The sequence below is a fragment of the Protopterus annectens genome, chromosome 10.part0 (assembly GCF_019279795.1).
Source record: "Protopterus annectens isolate FY-2018-M chromosome 10.part0, PAN1.0, whole genome shotgun sequence".
NCBI lineage: Eukaryota > Metazoa > Chordata > Ceratodontiformes > Protopteridae > Protopterus > Protopterus annectens.
In genome coordinates this window covers 983,829,313-983,845,879 of record NC_056744.1, presented here as the reverse complement: position 1 = coordinate 983,845,879, position 16,567 = coordinate 983,829,313, and the positions used below count along the sequence as shown (strand labels likewise).

General features: G+C 45.3%; 1 protein-coding gene across 1 annotated transcript in view; it reads right to left on the bottom strand.

Annotated features, from left to right (window-relative positions):
- The window catches only part of SLC30A7 (solute carrier family 30 member 7), a 1,382,816-nt gene that overhangs the window by 797,454 nt on the left and 568,795 nt on the right, over positions 1–16,567 (bottom strand). The gene's annotated exons all lie outside the window — the stretch shown is intronic.

Genomic DNA, 16,567 nt, shown 5'->3' with positions numbered 1-16,567 from the left:
CAGCAAAGCCAACTAGCAGCTGTTCAGATTTTCTGAGAGGCTTAGTCCTGTCCAAATAAAATCTAAGTTGCCTGTGCACATCCAAAGAGTGCAGTATTCGTTCTCCTTTGTTTTGTGGATTTGGGAAAAAAGCAGGCAAATGAATGGACTGATTAAGGGCCACACTAGACACCACCTTGGGCATAAAGGAAGGATTGGTCCTGAGGGACACCCTCTCTGCATGGAAGATGATGAATGGCTCTACTGCCATGAGGACCTGTAATTCAGACACTTCTTCTTGCTGAAGTGATGGCTAGAAGGAAGGCTGTTTTCCAAGAAAGGAATTTCAACTCTGCAGTTGCAGCTGGCTCAAAAGGAGGTAGAGTGAGCTTTTTCAATGCAAAGTTAAGGTCCCAGGCTGGAGTAGGGGCTCTCCTGGGTGGTCTTAAATTTTTGGCCCCTCTGAGGAATTGCTTTAGCAGGGGGTGAGGGAAGAGGGGTGGTGCAATATTATAGTAAGCTGACATGGCAGAGGCATGAATTTTAATTGACGAGAAGGAAAGGCCCTTGTGGAGCATCTCTGTCAAGTACTGAAGAATATGCGGTAAGCTGGGCACCGTTGTGCTCATCCCCTGAGTCTGGCTCCAGAAACAGTATCTTTTCCACTTTTCAGCATAGGATTTTCTAGTACTAGGCCTCCTTGCCTCTAGAATGACATCTAGCATCTGCTTACTGAGGGATGTTATTGGAGAGCTCAAGGAATTAGCCAGGCTGCAAGGTTCAGGGTTTGAAGTTGAGGGTGCAGAATCTGGCCATCCTGCTGGGACAGCAGGGAAGGGGTCTGAGGCAGGTGCCATGGTTCCAGCAGTGAAATACTGCGCAAGAGGGGGTACTAGTGTTGGCATGGTCAGTCTGGTGCAATCAGTATTGTCCTTGGTTTGTCCTGTTTGACCTTTAGCAGAACTTTCGAGAGGAGAGGCAGAGGGGGAAAGGCAAAAACTGAGAGGCTTTCCCAGGTGAAGGTCAGGGCATCCACTTTCCAAGCTTGACTGTGGGAAGTCCTTGTGCAGAATTTGTCCAATTGGTAGTTCTGAGGGGGAGGCAAACAGTTCTATCTCTGGATTCCCCCATTTGTTTCTCAAAAGGTTGAATATCTTTGGTTCCAGTTTCCACTCGTGTGGGTCCATGAGATATCTGCTTAGGCTGTCTGCCAGTGAATTTAGTTTGCATGGCAGGAATTGAGTTTCTAGGAGCACTTGGTAGCTCAAGGCTGTGTTCCACAGAGCCATGGCTAGTCTGCAGAGAGGATACGAGTGGGTTCCCCCCTGATTCTTTATGTACCAAATAACAGTGGTGTTGTCTGTCTTTACCAATAATTGTCCTGGAAGAATGTGGTCCTTGAAGGCTGTCAGGAAATTCTGTACAGATAACATTTCTTTTTGATTGATATGCAGGTGCATCTGACACAGGTTCCATTTGCCCCGAATGCACTGCCCTGCCAAGTGAGCCCCCATACATAGTCTGATGCGTCTGTTGTCAGGGTTTGGGCGGCAGGGGGTAGAGTGAATGGGAGTCCCCTGTTGTGGTAGCAGGCCTCTGCCCACCAAAGTAACTCTGTCTTTATGCAAGGATTGATAGGAATCATTGATTCCAGGTCCTGAGATTGTTGACACCATAGGCTTTTTAGATACCATTGTAGTTTCCTCATATTCAGTCTTGCATATGGAATTAGTAGAATGCAAGAGGCCATGAATCCCAGAGCTTGCAGGATTTTCCCTGCAGACAGCTGGGTCTTTGTGGCCAGTAGTTTGAAGTAGGCTGTCAAAAAAATCTTATTTCTCTGGCGTGAGGTAAGCCATCTGGGTAGTTGTGTTCAAGCTTGCTCCCAGGAATACAATTTGTTGGCAGGGTACTAGATGAAATTTCTTTTCATTTATGGTGTACCCCAGTGAGGTTAGAAGTTTCTTTACAAATGCCAGATGGTTTAGTAGCATGTCCTGGCTTTCTGCCTGAATTAGACAACTTTCCAGGTATGGGTATATTTGAATATTTCTTTGCCTGCAAAACGCAATGACTGGAGCTAGACACTTTGTGAATACCCTGGGTGCAGTAGATAAGCCAAAGGGAAGTGCAGAGAACTGATAGCAAATGGAGCCTGCTCTGAAGTGTAGGTACTTCCTGCAAGATTTCCTTATTGTTATGTGCTGGTAAGCTTCCTTTAACTCTAGGGTTGCCAACCAGGCATCTTTGCCTAGCATAGGAAGCAGCTGTTGAAGTGTTAGCATTCTGAATTTTGGGATTACCAAAAAGGTGTTTAAGGACAGAGAGGTCCAGGATAGGACGCCAGGAGCTGTCTTTTCTGGATACCAGGAAAAGTCTTGAGTAAAAACCTTGTCCCCTTTCTTCTGCTGGGACAGGCTGAATAGCCCTGATACTTAGAAGAGAGAGAACCTGCTGTTGAGCCTCTGCCCACTGATTTGGGGGTAGGTCTGGCCAACCATTTGGGGTTGGTAAGGTGTGGAAGTGGAATCTGTATCCTTGGAAAACTATATTTAAAACCCATTTGTCCTGGGTAATGAGTTCCCAGTTTTTTGCATGCAGGGCAATCTTTCCCCCTAAGGGAGCAGGCAGTTGAGCAGGGCTTGGAAGGTTTAAGGTTAAGTCATTGTGACATTTTTCCATAGGGGGGTGTCTTACTACTTCCAGCTTTGGAAGTGGGAGCCCCCACTGCTTAGGCCTGTGAGTACCTTGAGACTGTAGCCTAGGTGGTCTGCTGTTCCTGGGTTTGGACTGAGAAGGCCTGGAAAAGACAGGAAAGGACCAATTCTTAGAAGGCCAATGCCTGCTAAATCTAGGAGGCTGTACTTGCAGGAAATCTTTAACGGTTTGCACAGATTTAGCTTTTTCCTCCATCTTTTTAAGGGCTTCTTCTGCTTTGTTGCCAAACAGGCAGTCTTGGTTTAAGGGGACATCCAGTAATTTAGGTTTAACATGATCTGGCAAAGTTTGCTCCTTAAGCCAAGCATGCCTTCTAAATACAGACCCAGTGACAGCAGCCCTGCAAGATGCTTCTAAAGAGTCAAAACCACATTGCAAAGTATGTTTACCAACTTGTTCAGTAGAATGCATTAAATCCTGTAATTCTTTACTTTCAGCACAGTCAAAAATCAACATCATTTTCTGTTTAAGTAGTCTCATAATATGTTGCTGATAACTGAACATATGAAACTGGCAGTTTAAGGCCCTAATGGCCAAAGTAGCAGAAGTGTATCTCTTATTACCCGATTTGTCCAAAGCCCTGGAATCTCTATCAGAGGGGGTAGGGTTTTTGGCAGTAGTAACTTTAATGCCTTTAGGTCCTTGGGAAATGGTCTCTGCATCTGCAGTAGGATTCTTGAAGAGGAACTTGTGAGAGTCAGGTACTCTGTAATACCGGTCAGGCTTCCTAGGAGCTGGAAGTAAAGTGTCTGGGGCCAGGCTAGATTCCAAGAAGGCATCGTCTACAATGTCTTGGTTTAAGGGGACATCCAGTAATTTAGGTTTAACATGATCTGGCAAAGTTTGCTCCTTAAGCCAAGCATGCCTTCTAAATACAGACCCAGTGACAGCAGCCCTGCAAGATGCTTCTAAAGAGTCAAAACCACATTGCAAAGTATGTTTACCAACTTGTTCAGTAGAATGCATTAAATCCTGTAATTCTTTACTTTCAGCACAGTCAAAAATCAACATCATTTTCTGTTTAAGTAGTCTCATAATATGTTGCTGATAACTGAACATATGAAACTGGCAGTTTAAGGCCCTAATGGCCAAAGTAGCAGAAGTGTATCCCTTATTACCCGATTTGTCCAAAGCCCTGGAATCTCTATCAGAGGGGGTAGGGTTTTTGGCAGTAGTAACTTTAATGCCTTTAGGTCCTTGGGAAATGGTCTCTGCATCTGCAGTAGGATTCTTGAAGAGGAACTTGTGAGAGTCAGGTACTCTGTTAATACCGGTCAGGCTTCCTAGGAGCTGGAAGTAAAGTGTCTGGGGCCAGGCTAGATTCCAAGAAGGCATCATCTACAATGTCCAGGACAGGAGGGATAGCTAAAGGCCTGTGTAGTGGGAGGAGTAAGAATTCCCCAAGCCTCTTTTTGGAGTCAGAGTAATCCTGGCTTTTCCAACGGAAATGCTCCCTAAGAGTGTGCAAGGTTTCATCAAAAGAAAAATCTTCTGGAGGGGAAGCAGAGGGAATGGAATCCTCATAGGTAGATAAGGGCAAATCCTGGTAATCAGAAGAAACAGAAATATGAGAATCCTGATCAGAAGGAAAATCAGTTCTAGGTCTCTTACAAGGTGAAAGCTGGCTTCCCCTAATTAAAGTAATAAGGTCTTCGGCTATTCTTATCATTTGTTTTTTAGGCATATAGGCCTGACCGTGCAGTTTGGACGTCGGTTTTTTAGGTGTGGGTCGAGTTTTAGGCCTTGAAGAATAAGATGGCGTTGGTTTGAAATGCAAGTCAGTAGGCCTGAATACACCCTCAGAAGGCGGTGCCTGCACAGCGGCTCCGGACCCATCCAAGGTAGAGACATCTGCAGGTTCCATAGTCAAAGAAGCATCTCGCGGCATACCAAACTCCGAATGTGTCTCAGTAGAGGCCTACGAATCTGAAGTAGCGGGTATCAGGGGCTGCAAAAGCACCTCACTGAGAACTGGCGAACTGGTGACTAGCTTAATGGAAGCATTGTCGGCAGCTTTGGACCTATGCGGTCTGTCTCTAAGTTTATCTCTACGTTTTTTCGGAATGTCGGTAGTCGAATGGCTTACCGAAGCCATTTCTGGATAGTTAAACTGAGTACCAAAATAATTTGCTGCAAAAAGAAACCAACGATGAATAGTCCGGGGGTTGAATAAAAAAGAAAACTGACAGTGAGGGACGTCGGGGTCTGGGCCTAAGCAAGGAATGCAGTACGAATGAAAATCTTTATGAGGTATTTGCTTTCCACAGGTAATACAATTGTTAACTTTTACTGACATTGGTTAAGAGCAAGAAAAAGGATCCCCAACGGGGTCTTGGCTTTTTTGAAGACTTCGGTTCTAAATGTCGAAAATGAAAATTTCAGGAGTCAGCCGACCGACACTTGCAAACTGCTTTTGCTTCGGGCCCCACACGGCAAGAAAGACTAATGTAATGGCGTCAGCTGCATGTTTTATACCCCTGATGACCTGACGTCATGGAAGAAGAGACAGTATCCAACGCAGGAATCCAAGACTTTGATAGTCAGGCCGGCTGAGGGCTACCTGCAGGCAGATAACTCAAATGTAATGACTGCAACAGTGAAACATGAAGAACATCTGTGTGTGTGTGTGAAAAAAAAAAAAAAAAAATATATATATATATATATATATATATATATATATATATATATATACACACTTACCATAAATGTAGATGTTTGAGTGTATTCACTGTTGCAGTCATCACACTTGGGTTATCTGCCTGCAGGTAGCCCTCAGTAGACCCGAATACCAGACACTTAGTATTTTCTGCGTCTGATGTTGTTGCTCCAGGACTGACGTCAGGTCGTCAGAGGTATAAAAACAGGCAGTCAACGCCATTACATCAGTTTTTCTTGCCCCAAATGTCAGGAGCCCCCAAATAGGGAGCTAAGTTATGGTGGGGAAAACACCACCAGTAAAAAGTAAATACCAATACCCCTGAAAGGGGTGAGTAATAGCCACAGAGAGGAGAGAGAGTGAGAAAAAACAGGGCTGGAGGGAGGGAAACCATGACTGCAACAGTGAATACACTCAAACATCTACATTTATGCTTGTTGTTGTTGTGTCTTTCGGCTTTTCCCAGTTAGGGGTCGCCACAGCGGAACTTCGGTCCGCTAATGATTTGCAGTAGATTTTTACGTGCCGAGTTGCCGGCCCTGACGCACAACCTTCAACGAAGGTACGCCCATTCACGCATGTCTCCACACAAAAGACGCTCTACCTGAGAATCGAACAGGACGTCTTACTGTGAGGTGACAAAATATATGCTAAATGTACACAACTGTACTATGTTCTTCGTGTTTCATTGTTGCAGTCATCACACTTGGGTGGATTCCCAAAGCTGAAGAAGGGTGGAGGCAGTCAAGAAGAGTTAGGGCTGGCTAGTATGCCTTGTAGGACTGCTGTTGCAAAACTTGCCCTGGATTTGAAAAATATAGGCAGGTGGTAATGCTTGGTGAAGGTGTGTACTGAACTCCAGGTAGCAGCTTCCAGAATGTCCCTGGTAGGGATTCACCTGAGAAATGCTGTAGATGTTCCACCAGTGGAATGTGTTCTGACCCCCTGAGCAGTTGGTTTCCCATGGTGCTTGTAGCAGAAATGGATGCAGTGTGCTATCCATTTGGAAACTGTTTCTTTTGAAATGGCCTTGCCCTCTGCCCCTGTTGCAAAGCTGACTAGTAACTGGTCAGATTTTCTGAAGGGCTTAGCCCTATCAAGGTAGAATCTCAGCTGTCTGTACATGTCCAAGGAATGCAGGATCCTTTCCCCTTTATTTTGAGGATTAGGGAAGAAAGTTGGCAAATGGATGGATTGGTTTAGAGCCACACTGGACACCACTTTAGGCAAGAAGGAAGGGTTAGTCCTGAGGGAAACCCTGTCAGCATGGAAAATAATGAAGGGTTCCACAGCCATAAGTGCTTGTAGCTAAGGCACTCTTCTAGCTGAAGTGATGGCCAGAAGCAAGGCTGTTTTCCAAGTGCTGAATTTTATGTCTGCCGATGCAGCAGGTTCAAAGGGAGGAAGCATGAGCTTTTCCAGTACAATGTTAATGTCCCAAGCAGGGGTGGGTGCTCTCCTTGGTAGCCTTAAGTTGTCTGCCCCCTCAGGAACTGTTTGATAAGAGGGTGTGAGAGGAGAGGAGGCTCAGTGTTAAAATGAGCCAAAATGGCTGAGGCATTTATCTTAATAGAGGAGAAGGACAGGCCTTTGTGGAGTAGATCTGCTAAGTAATCCAGGATAGAGGTAGGGAGGGCAGAGTTGTGTCCTCTCCTTTAGATAGAATCTAGGAGCAGAACCTTTTCCCCTTATCAGCATAGGATTTTCCTGTACTGGGTCTACTGGCTTCAAGAATGACATCCAGCACCTGCTTGCTTAGGGTTGCTGGGGGAGAATTCAAGAAATAAGCCAGGCTGCAAGATTTAGGGTTTGCAGTTGTGGATGCAAAATCTGTCCCTCCTGCTGAGAGAGCAGGGTTAGGTTCTGGTTTATGTGCCAGGGTGGCACTGGTGACAGGCTGCGCAGGAGTGGGTATCAGTGCTGGCGTGGCCAATCCAGGGCAATCAGAATTGTCCTTGGTTTGTCCTGTCTTATCTTGAGTAATACTCTTGAGAGAAGGGGCTGAGGGGGAAAGGCATAGATTGAGAGATTTACCCACTGAAAAGATAGGGCATCCACTTTCCAGGCCTACTATGAGGATTCCTGGTGCAGAATTTGCTGAGCTGGTGGTTGTAGGGGGAAGCAAAGAGATCCACTTCTAGGGTCCCCCATTTCTGAATCAGAAAGTTGAAGGTGCTGGGCTCCAATTGCCACTCGTGTGGGTCTAGGAGATTTCTGCTTAAGTCGTCTGCCAGTGAGTTTTGTTTGCCTGGCAAGAATTGAGCTTGCAGATGGACTTGCATGTCCAAGGCCGTGTGCTACAGGGACACAGCTAACCTGCAGAGTTGGTAGGAGTGGGTTCCCTCCTGCTTGTTGATGTACCACATAACTGTAGTGTAGTCTGTTTTTATTAGCAGTTGACCAGGAAAGAGTAGGGATCTGAAAGCTGTCAGGGCGTTCTGCACAGCTAGCATCTCTTTTTGGTTGATGTGCAGATGAATTTGACTTGGGCTCCAGTGGCCCTGAATGCATTTGTCGTCCATGTGTGCTCCCCGGGCATAGTCTGATGCGTCTGTGGTTAGGGTCTGGGTGACGTGGGGTTGAGAAAAGGGCAGTCCCTTGTTGTGGTAGCATGCTTCTGCCCACCAAAGGAACTCTGTCCTTAGACAGGGTATGATAGGAATGACTGAGAATGTTGGCACCAAAGACTTTTTAAGTACCATTGAAGTTTCCTCATATGCAGTCTTGCATTTGGAATTAGCAGTATTGGCCATGAACCCTAGGGCCTGCAGTATTTTCTTGCGGATAGCTGGGTTCTGGTGGCCATTTGATTGAAGTAGGCCGTCAGATCAGATAGACTTGTTTTTCCTGAAGTGAGGAATGCCATCTGGGATGTTTTGTCCAAGCTTGCTCCCAGGAATACAATCTTTTGACTGGGTACCAGTTTTGATTTATTTTCGTTGATGGTGTACCCCAAGGAAGTGAGAAGGTGTTTCACAAATGTCAGGTGTTGCAACAGCAATTCCTGACTGTCCGTCTGAATCGGGCAGTCATCCAAGTATGGGAAAATTTGGATATTTCTCTGCCTGCAGTATGCAATGGCTGGAGCCAGGCATTTTGTGAAAACTCTGGCTGCAGTAGATAAGCCAAAGGGAAGTGCAGAGAACTGATAATGCATAGATCCTGCCCTGAAACGTAGATACTTCCTGCATGACTCCCTTATGGGGATGTGCAGACAGGCTTCGTTTAAGTCTAGGGTGACTAACCAGGCATCCTTGGCTAGCATAGGAAGAAGCTGTTGCAGGGTAAGCATTTTGAATTTTGGTACCACCAGGAAGGTGTTGAGAATTGAAAGATACAGGATTGGGCACCACGGGACCTCTTTCCTGGGTACCAGGAAGAGTCTGGAGTAGAATCCCTGACCCCTCTGTTCTACTGGAACCGGCTGAATAGCTCTGATATTGAGCAGGAAAGATACTTAGCTTTGAGCCTCTGCCCACTGGTTTGGAGGAAGGTCTGGGAACCCGCTTGGGGTTGGCAGTGAATGGAAATAAGATTTGTACCCCTGGGATACAATGTTGAGGACCCACCGGTCCTGTGTGATGGACATCCAATTTTTTGCATGAAGGGCAAGTTTTCCTCCTAGGGGCACAAGCAAATGGGCAGGGCTGGGGAGTGGAGTAAAGATGTCATTGTGAGTTTTTTCTGTAAGGAGGTGGCTTACCACTCCTTGCTTTAGGGGTGGGGCACTCCATTTCTTAGATCTCTGCATACCCTGAGACTGTAGTCTGGGTGGTCTGTTTCCCCTGGGTCTGGTTTGAGAAGGCCTGGAGGGGGCTGGAAAGGACCAGTGTTTGGAAGGGCAATGCCTACTGAATCTAGGGGGTTGCACTTGTAAGAATTCTTTAACAGTCTGCATAGACTTAGCTTTTTCTTCCATCTTTTTAAGAACCTCTTTTGCTTTGGTGCCAAACAAACTGTCCTTGTTCAAAAGAGCGTCTAGTAACTTTGACTTGACATGGTCTGGCAAGGTCTGCTCCTTCAGCCAAACATGTCTTCTCAGTACTGATCCAGTGACTGCTGCCTGGCAAGATGCTTCTAGGGCATCAAAGCCACACTGCAAAGTATGCTTACTGACTTGGCTTGCAGAGTGCATAAGGTCCTGCAAAGCTCCTGCAATTCTTTACTTTCTGCACAGTCTGTAAAGGTTGCCAATTTTTGTTTAATAAGTTCCATAATATGCTGTTGGTACTTCAGCATGTGAAACTGACAATTCAATGTCCTAATATCAAGAGTTGCAGAGGTATATACCTTCTTACCCCATCTGTCCAAAGCTCTGGAATCCCTGTCCGAAGGGATGGGATTCTTGACTGTAGTAGCCTTGATACCTTTAGGCCCCTGGGAAATGATCTATGAGTCAGCAGTAGGATTCTTGAAAATAAATTTGTGAGTGTCAGGTACTCTGTAGTACCTGTCTGGTTTCCTAGGGGCAGGAGGCAAAGTGTCAGGAGTAAGACTGGATTCCACAAAAACATCATCAACAACATCCAGGACAGGGGGTATTACCAAAGGCCTGTGCTGAGGCAACTCTAGGAATTATCTGAGTTTCTTTTTGGACTGAGGATAGTCTTGGCTTTCCCAGTGGAAATACTCTCTTAAGGTATGCAAGGTTTCACCAAAAGAAAAATCCTCTGGAGGGGAGGCAGAGGGAATGGATTCCTCTGTACCTGAATCCTCATAAGCAGATAAGGGCATGCCTTCATAATCAGAAATCTTAGAGTCATTGGACTCCTGGTCTGTAGAAGCTGTAGGGGACTAGTCTCTTTTCCTCTTAGGACGGGAAGGCTGATTTTCCCTTATCAGCGTAATAAGGTCTTCTGCCATTCTAAGCATTTGTTTTTGTGGCATGGGAGCAGGTGCATGCACTTTGGTCATCGGTTTTCTAGGCATAGTGTGTATTCTGGGCCTAAGAAACTTGGTAGTTTTGGTTAAAAAAGAAGTCAGTTTGAGTCAAACATCGGTTGAGTGAAGAACTACCTCAGAAACCGGTGCCTGCACAGCGGCTCTGGACCCATCCAAGGTAGAGACATCCACAGATTCCAGAGTCTTGCAGCATACCGGACTCTGAATGGGTCTCGGTAGAGGCCTGCGAATCCATTGAAGCAGCTGTCAGGGGCTACGAAAGTGCCTCAATGAGTACCGGCAGACTGGCAACTAGCTTAACGGAAGCGTCGGCGGCAGCTTTGGACCCATGCGGTCTGTCTCTGTCTTTATCCTTACTTTTTTGGAATATCGGTAGTCAGATGGCTTACCGAAGCCATTTCAGAATACGGAGATCGAGAGCAGAAGAATTTAGTGACAAAGACAGCCCGACAACAGTTGGTTCGGGTGTTAAACAAGGCACAAAAACCGACAGCGAGGTACATCATGGTCTGGACCTAAACAGGTGATGCAGTAAGAATGAAAATCTCTGTGAGGTATTTGCTTTCCGCAGGCAACACAATTGTTAACTTTTTCTGACATCGGTTAGAGCAAGAAAAAAGGATCCCCAACAGGGTACTTAGCTTTAGAAGACTTCAGGATTATTCAATTCATAAATTAAAATTCAGGTAGTGGCTGACCGGCACATGTGAACTGCTTCTGCTTCGGGCTCTTCGGGAAGAATGACTGATGTAATGGCATCGGCTGCCTGTTTTTATTCCCGATGACCTGACGTCAGTCCTGGAGCTACAACATCCGACACAGAAATACTAAGTCTCTGGTATTCGGGCCGGTTGAGGGCTATCTGCAGGCAGATAACCCAAGTGTGATGACTGCAACAGTGAAACACGAAGAACATCAACTGTGAAAGAGCAAAATCCCACTACCTACATTGTAGCAATTCAGCAAAACAAATGGAGGTATCCTGCATGAAATGGCAGCTCAACAAAAAAATTCTCCTAACTAAACATTTGATGCAACAAATATATAATCAAACACTCTGAATCCATAGGTATTAGACAGATAAAGATACGTGTCTGAACATATGTATAGAAACATAAGTTTACACACACACATATACATAGGTAAATAATTCTGCAGTTCTTTGGCAGCTGAATTGGGGTCTACTTCTATATCCCGAAAAACCAAAATACTGAAGAATGGAAGATCAAGACGAGAAGGAAGAAACTCACAATCATGAATCGCTGAAGTATTCCCAGGGCAAGTGAATACTTGCCCAAAACAACAGTAAATCACAACGGACCACCTAAAATAAACCTAGGTGGGGGACTATCCCCCCCAGACTATCCCCCCCACACCTCCCATAACTATATATACCAACTCTGGGATTGCACTACAGTGGAGAAAAGGCATTATTCCCCCTGTGGACAAGTGTTTACTTGCCTTGGGAATACTTACGATATTCGTGATTTTGACTATCATCCTTCTCATCTTGATCTTCCGGTCTTCAATATTGTAGCTTTTCAGGATACAGAAGTAAACCCGCTGAACTTGTATGCGCAACACTACATATGCATTCGGACATGGGTACGAAGTGACCAGCATTAGCACAAAAATAGAATAATGTACAAAATGCAGCTTAGTCTTCATATTTACATTAAATTTCACTAGAAAAAAGAAAACTGTAGGTGTGCCAGCTACGAGGGTATATACAAGTTCATAGGAGGTTACTAGGCTATTGGCCCGAGGGTCGTTTTAAGCCTAGCCTAGCCTATTACACCCATTATATTTCAAGAAAAAAAGTCTAGCTAATGCCAAAGATTATTTTTAGCCATGACTGCCCACACCCAAGAGAGATATGGGAGCTATTCCCAGCAAGAATTTGCGGTTTCCCATCCATTCATCCAGGCTCCTTTTGATAGAGGTGCTCTGCTTAACATGAATTGGTAGCCTATTCCAGAGAGGTGGCAACCTCTGTGAGATGGCATTTCTCTCCAGCATGTCCTATTGAAATGGCAGGCCAGATTTAGGTCGCTGGAGCATTTACTTCTAGTCCCATTTGACTTACAGATGTGCAACTGCATCAGGTTGGGGTCAGAGATTGCTCTGTAAGCCAGGCACAAGTCTCCCCTAAGCAGACTATATACAGTGACAAAGACTTCAGTCTGTCTGTATAAGGCATGTGCTGAAGACACTAGATCTTCTTAGTTAAAAATCTCTGGGGAGTTGCTGCAGGTGCCTGGTAAGGTACATACCAAAGGGGGCATTATATTCAGTTATGGGCCTGATAATGGTTATAGGAGGTTATAACCTCTTTTTCTCTTGAAGCTATGCCTTTGCTAATCAAATGTGTGATCATGAAGCATTTTTCTGCATTTAGTTTGGCTTTGGCATCAATCGTTGGTCTGTGTAAGCCCCTCTTGCAGTACATTGACAATTTGGGGAGTCAACGACTGCACCAAGTTTACAGTCGTCAGCAAACTTGGTCAGCCACATCACCTTTGTTTTGGCCTGAACTTCTGAGAAATAAATACCAAACAAAAGGGGGTCCAGTACTGATCCTTGTGGAATCCCACTAGTGTCAAGTCTGCTGGCTGAGGTGGAGTCACCCACTCTGATAGCATCTGTATGGTTAGTGAGCCAATTTGCAACCCACCTAACAGCGAAGGGGGCTAATGCCTGAATGGGGGATTGTGTCTAAGGCCTTTGTCAAGTCCAGATATGCTGTGTGCACAGATCAGCCCTCATCTATGGCCCTGGTCACATTTTCAAAGAAGTCTACTAGGTTTAACAGGAACAATCGACCCCTTATAAAGTTGGACTGGGTTGGATCAAGAGTTTGGAGGTCACCTATACCTTTATTCGTGAGGTCCATGATGATACGTTCCAGAGCCTTGCAGATAAGGCTGGTAAGGTCTATGGGTCTATAATTCCTCTGTTCCGTTGCTAAGCCGCCCTTGTGGAGGGGGATAACAGCTGCGGTTTTCCATTCAGCTGGGACAAATCCTGTATTCAAGTTGTGGTTAAATAGGGTGCCTAAGGGGGTTGCTAATTCCTGTTTTAGTTTGCTTAGAATGCAGCCTGGGATGCCATCAGGAACCACAGAGGCTGTGTTTTTTGCCTTAGACAAAGCTTTGATGACCTGTTCTTAAGATATAGGGTGGGGCAGCTGTTGAAGGTACAGTTTGTAATATGTCTGGAGGGGAGAAATTTTCACCATACCTGTCCGTTAGTAGGTTAGCAATTTCTGCAGAATCAGTGTGCGTGATATCATCTCCCACTAGTTCAGCACATGTTTGGGTCTTACCTTTTAGGCAATGGATGTAGCTAAAGAAAGCCTTATGGTTATCCTTAGTTGTGTTTGCTAAATTTTTTTTGTACTTTTCCAGTGCTGGGACCTCCCTTTGGTATTCTTAGACAGGAGCTTCTTACACTTGTTGCACAGTTTATTTATGCAAGATGCCCACCAGGGTGGCTTGTTTTTTTCTTGAGACTCTTACTTTGGTCATATCCAGCACAGCCAAGTCTATACATTTGTATAGGTGTTGGTACAGGGCATCAGAGTATACTTTAGTATAGTTGCCAAGACTATCTGTGGGGACTGGGGCTTGGAAATCATTTATGACAACCCCTAGGAGGGTATAGTTGGCTTTGGTGAAGTTTCTAAATAGTACAGTTGTGTACACCTACCATAAATGTAGATGTTCAAGTGTCTTCACTGTTGCAGTCATGACTGTAGGGTTCTCCCCTGCCGGCAGGCAGTCCTCGGTCAGCCAGAATTCCAAAGTCTGGGTCCGGCGTCGGCTGTTCAACCATGCTCCTTGACGTCAGAGCGCCAGGAGTACAAAGCTGACAGCCGATGCCATCTTCTCCAGTTTTTCTTGCCCCAGATGTCAGGAGTCCCAGAATGAGAAAGGTCCCATATCCTTTGCAAATACACCTCAGAAGAATGGTGAAAAAAGTAACCACACAAAAGTAAAAATAAGAGGGGACAGGAGGGAGGGAAACCCAGACTGCAACAATGAAGACACTCGAACATCTACATTTACGGTAGGTGTACACAACTGTACTATGTTCATCGTGTTTCACTGTTGCAGTCATGACTGTAGGGTAGAATCCCAAAGCTGAAAGAAAGGGAGGTGGTCATAAAGAAGAAGGGGCGGCTAAAAGGCCCTGCAAGACTGCAGAGGCAAAGCCCGCCCTAGACTTAGAGTAGAGAAAAGGCCGCAGAAGTGGCAGCAGCTCTGGTGGAATGAGTCCGTATACTTCCTGGGATTTGCTTTCCATGGTGAGAATAACAAAATCTGATTCCATGAGCAATCCATTTAGAAATGGTCTGTTTTGAAATGGCTTTACCTTGGGAACTTGAAGCATAAGAAACAAACAATTGTTCTGATTTTCTGATGTCCTTGGTTCTGTCCAGGTAAAAACATAGTTGTGTACATCCAAGGAATGTAAGATCCTTTCCCCTTTATTTTGAGGAGTGGGGAAAAAAGTTGGCAAGTGGATAGTTTGATTTAAAGCCACTTTGGAAACCACCTTAGGCATGAAGGTAGGATTAGTCCTCAAAGACACTCTGTCTTGATGAAAAATAATATAAGGTTCCACAGCCATAAGAGCTTGTAACTCTGAAACTCTCCTGGCAGAGGTTAGGGCTAACAGAATAGCTGTCTTCCAAGATAAAAACTTGATGTCAGGAGAGGCAGCAGGCTCAAAAGGAGGCAAGGTTAGTTTTTCCAAAACATAGTTGAGATCCCAAGCAGGAATGGGAGGAGATCTAGGAGGTCTTAAGTTCTTAGCTCCTCTGAGAAACTGTCTCATGAGCTGGTGGGAAAAGATTGGAGGGTCTGTAGTATAATGAGCAGAAATAGCAGAGGCGTGTATCTTAATGGAAGAGAAAGAGAGACCCTTATGTAAGAGGTCTGTCAGGTAAAGTAAAATTAAAGAAATGTTCGGAAGAAGAGGATCAGAATCCTGAGCCTGCATCCAGGAGCAAAATCTTTTCCATTTTCCTGTATAAGATTTTCTAGTGCTAGGACGTCTGGCTTCTAAAATGACATCCATAACCTGCTTGGGAAGGAAAGAAGAAATCAAAGGCCCTGGATTAACCAGGCCGCCAGGCTGAGAGTTCTGACATGAGAGTGTAGAACCTGACCCTGATGTTGGGACAGAAGGTTCGGAGACTGAGGTAAAACCCAGGGGGGATCTAGACATAGGTTTTTTTAGAGTTCGGTACCAAAACTGTCGAGGCCAATTTGGGGCCAGCAAGATTATCATCCTGGGCTTGTCCTGTTTTATCTTTAATAATACCCGTGGAAGAAGAGGAAGAGGCGGAAAGGCATATCCTGAGAGGTTCCTCCAACTGAATGATAGGGCATCCACTTTCCAAGCTTCTTTGTGGAAAGTCCTGGTGTAAAAATGCTGTAGCTGATGATTGAGATGGGATGCAAAGAGGTCTATGTGAGGACATCCCCAGACTGCTGTTATCATCCTGAATATTTTGGTGTCCAGTATCCACTCGTGTGGATCCGAAAGGTTTCTGCTCAGACTGTCTGCCAGGAAGTTTAGCTTCCCTGGTAGAAACTGAGCTTGAAGGTCCAGATTGCAAGCTAGAGCTGTGTTCCATAGAGCCATGGCTAGTCTGCAAAGGGGGTAGGAATGAGATCCCCCTTGCTTGTTTATGTACCACATAACTGTGGTGTTGTCTGTATTAGAAGTTGTCCTGGATGTAGAAGATTCCTGAAGGCCAGCAGAGCTTCCTGAACGGCTAACATTTCCTTTAAATTGATATGCAGGTGCTTCTGATCCTTTGTCCAAAGGCCCTGCAGACAGTTGCCCTGAAAATGGGCTCCCCAAGCATAATCCGAGGCGTCCGTGGTTAGAATCTGAGTGGCAGGAGGCAGACAGAAGGGTTTCCCTTTCTTTAGAGTACATGCCCTTGACCACCAACGAAATTCCTTTTGAAGGCAAGGCAGGACGGAGATCAGTATGTCTAAACTGTGGCAATGCTGAGACCATACACTTTTTAGGTACCACTGTATTTTCCTCATGTGTAGTCTTGCGTATGGTACGAGAAGGCTGCAGGAGGCCATGTAACCCAAAGCCTGCAGGAATCTCCTTGTAGATAGCGGAGTTAAAGTTGCCAAGGTTTTAAAAGTTGAAGCCAGCTGTAATTGTTTTTCGGATGTCAGAAATGCCATCTGGGTTGTGGTGTTTAGAAGATCACCCAGAAAAGTTATCTGTTGTGAGGGTGTCAAATTTGACTTTTTTATGTTTACAGAGAATCCCAGGAAC